This window comes from Ruditapes philippinarum, unplaced genomic scaffold, assembly GCF_026571515.1.
Source record: "Ruditapes philippinarum isolate M1 unplaced genomic scaffold, ASM2657151v2 ctg89_1_1_1_1, whole genome shotgun sequence".
In the NCBI taxonomy this organism is placed as follows: Eukaryota; Metazoa; Mollusca; class Bivalvia; order Venerida; family Veneridae; genus Ruditapes; species Ruditapes philippinarum.
This window is the reverse complement of record NW_026856592.1, coordinates 563280-567079: the sequence shown is the minus strand read 5'-3', so window position 1 is coordinate 567079 and position 3800 is coordinate 563280. Positions and strand designations below refer to the sequence as shown.

Sequence of the window (3800 nt, the reverse complement as noted above, 5' to 3'; positions counted from 1 at the left end):
ACGCAGGCCCAAGACCGCTTTATTCGCAATAACCTGCACAATCGCTTCCAAACTGCCACAGCTTATGCTGATCATACTCCTAGTATATCTGCCAAAACTGTGCGCAATCGCCTGCGCGAGGGTAGGTTACATGGACATCAACTATACATCGATCGCATACAAAGTGTTAATTGGGCACGTACAAACAACCACTGATTTAGACAATAATTGAATGGCTTATTAATCGAACTGATGGCAGCGTCCAAGTATACAGTAGAAGAAATAAACATTTTGCCGACTGTTGCCTACTTGAACGATATCGTTTTGGGGTTGGTGTTTCTGTCTTGGTCTGATCAGGCATTGCACATGGCTTTAACGATTATTTAGTCATTATCAAAGGGAATTTAAATGCCCAAACGCTGTCGAGATGAAATTCTTGCGAGAAAGATTATCCAACTGTTTCACAATAATACCAATATCACTACTGATAATGCTACAAAACCATACAACTAGGGGTACTCTGAATATCCTCGGGGCGAATAACATAGTATTTATTAATGACTGGCCTGCCAAAAACCATAATATAATCCCAAAGAACACCTTTTGGATTATTATGACCTGCGTGTTAGACGTCGCCCTATTCCAATGTCAAACGTCATTCAACCAGGACAAGCCTTAGTTCAGAAATGAAACAACCTACCACAAGCCGAAATCAATCTGATTTGTTTCATGCGCCAATGATACTAGGGAGTATTTTATGCTGAAAGTCTTCATACCCGACATAAATTTGTGATTTTGTTGGGCGACCCCTTCTGCATTTTAACTAACATTTCAATACTTTTGGATAAACCCTCAGCAATATTTTTTTTAAAGAAGTCGCAATAAAAAACTCCTTCAATTCAAATAAATCTACTTTAATCCGAATTTTCATATTCGTGTACATCTGCACTTACAGGGGAAGTTTCTTATTTCGTTCAGCAAATATATATAAAATAGAGAGAAATAAGAATCCCTAAAGAAAGCCCAACACGGCAAAATTGAAAATGTTGCAGGCTCGGTTTGATTGAGTCTGTTCATGGGCGGTGCTGTCAAGTGCAAACTACCGTCCACGCCCTCTAGCACCGGCTTAAGTTAACATGAACTGTAAAATTTAGAATTTTGAAACATCCGCAGATGTATTGCAAAACACTTTTGCAACGCTTGAATGACATGCCTTTGATGCAAGCGTCTAATTGGTGAGAATGCTATGGTAGAGGTATTTTAAAGAGAAATATAAATAAACATTTAGGAATACATCATTTGCATTCAAACTTCTTTTGTCGAACGAGGACTCTCTAACATTTTCAAATATTTGTTCAGCATCATTACCATTGGATATTCTGATATAGCTTTAAGTAAGTGACAGTTTCTTTGAAAGAATATTTATATTATTGATACAATTATTAAAAATGTTTGTTAGGTAACGAAAAGCAATATTGATTAAGGAATTAGACGTTTTCATTGCCGCTTTGTCTATTTAAATTTTATCATATATTTAATTCTGTACCTGCTTTCATTTTCTTATAAGAATAATATTTCTTTTAAATGTTGTTAACATAAGGTTAAGTAACATCAGTTTTGTGCACTATATATATATTTAAAATAATCAGGAAATGCGTGCTAAATATGTTGGATAATTTGCGATATATTTTATAAAAGTGGTATGACAAGAAAAGAGATAAGGATATCTGAATTTATTAGTAAAAGTTACTAGGAAAATTACCTATGTACCAGAATAAAAGCTGCGGCAACGGAAACAAATCCATAAGGAAAAGGCAACCATATAAAATGTGAGGCATATTTCAATTTTCATGGTATTATTTTGACAAAACAATGCGTTATGTCGATATGAACCTATAAGTTTCGCTTTTTGCTTTCATGTTCTTATTCTATACGGGCTTGTGAATCTGGTTTGAAACGTGGATGAATTAAAATATGTGCGCATGAGAAGCGGTTGAACATAAATAAGACCCTAATAAGGAAAACTGGATAGACATCAAAACGTTTTGTACGTAAATATAGGGTGATAACTTTAAGACATATATGTGTGATTTTATTTATCGCTTCATTCGAAGCTTCATGCCACTTTATGGGCCAAACTATTTCAAGAAAATCATTATTTCGAAAAGTGTACAAAGGAAAGTAAAAATATTAAAAAATCAAAAAATAATTATCATGCTGTATGCAATTTATGACTAAAATCTTATTGCCTTCCTTGTCAAAATGCTTGTTTTTTGCTTTTTTCTGTTCGGTGTCACATTGGTTGCCTTTGCAGTATTTCTTGTGTTAAAGGAGCAGCATTTAGTAAACGTTGCTCTCCCGTTACTATTATCAGTCTTATTCACATGTAAACCTATATTTCTAATTCATCAAATGTTTTCGTGTGTTTCACTTCAGGTGCAACTTAATTACAAGATGAAGAAAATTATTCAATTTGTGCTCCTGTTTTGTCTTTTTGGATTGGTGCTCAGCAAAAGTGTACCGAATGCAGGAAACAATGAATTACTTAAAAATACAAAACATCTTGAAGACCATCGCATACGAAGACAAGCGAGTAGTGAGAATAGAAAATGGTAAAAGCGTAAAAATTTTGCTGAAAATATTAACTCAATTTAACGAGTAAATAAACACAGCCGATATATTGGACAAGATGATATAAATCTGTTTGAATATGAAAAAACAGCAAAAGGCAAAAGCAAATGAAAAAAAAACAAAAACAAAAAAAAAAACATGTTACAATATTACACAATATTTAAACTGTGTACTCAATATATTTATTCTGTATGCATATTTTGTTGTCAGTGTTTATGTTTGACTCCTCTAACTTCACTGAAACAAGACGAAAGTTATTAATTACGTATAAGAAGTGATAAAATCGACTTTTGTTTCCCAACCATAAATTCTTTATGATTGTGTCAGTCAAATTTATCAAAAATGATAAACAAGATCAACAAGGAAAGGTGGCGTTCAATGAACGCAACCCCAAAATTCGATTTTGTTTCTTCAACAACTCGATACTACATAGATCTAATCTATATTTTGCTTTTCTTTACATTCTCATGTTTCAGTCGTTTAGATATACCATTATTATTTGTTTTTATTACATACTTGCCCGCTTGACTGTGTTCTTAAATTTATTGTTTTCGCGTACTTCAAATTAAAGCCGCCGACCTAAATATCTGGAATGAAAGCGAGCTCTCGGAAGCATTCATATTAGCAAAATTACATGAAAATTTCTCACCCAGTTTGATTGAGCCTGTACTTGATTTATAACAAAAATGAAACGTCCCTCACGCCCCCTAGCACCGACTTGAGCGGTAGTCAATTCTCAACATTTAAAAGTGCTGGACTCAATGATTGCGAATGACCATAAAATATAACAACACTGAATTGAAGTACGGGGCAACTTTGTACGGCTGCTACACACACTTGCCACCGGCTGTTGTAATGTGTGAATATCTGGAAAAAGTGATCCTTCGGAAGCATTCAAAACAGCAGAATATCATAAAAATTGCAGTCTCGGTTTAATTGAGTCTGTACACGACCGATAAATTAATAAATGCAATTCCTTCAAGACAAGTTTAAATGAGACAAAATTATCTTGACATGATTTTTATAATGAATTTTTAGTTAACGAGCTAACTAACAGAACGTCGGTGATATTTTTGGAAGCCCTTTCATGTCTAAATAAATACAAAGAGGAGCACTTGAGGTCGTCCTTCACTAGGACCAGACCATGTGTCCTTAAAAGCGTTTGTTAGACGTAAAAGCCAACCGAACAA

At 34.1% G+C, this 3800-nt stretch overlaps 1 long non-coding RNA gene across 1 annotated transcript; it reads left to right on the top strand.

Annotated features, from left to right (window-relative positions):
• The first annotated feature begins 1201 nt into the window (after nt 1–1201).
• On the top strand, nt 1202–3136 carry LOC132747068 (uncharacterized). Its single transcript, XR_009628077.1, has 2 exons — nt 1202–1373; nt 2416–3136. It is a non-coding gene; the product is annotated as an uncharacterized LOC132747068 (long non-coding RNA).
• The last annotated feature ends 664 nt before the right edge of the window (nt 3137–3800 follow it).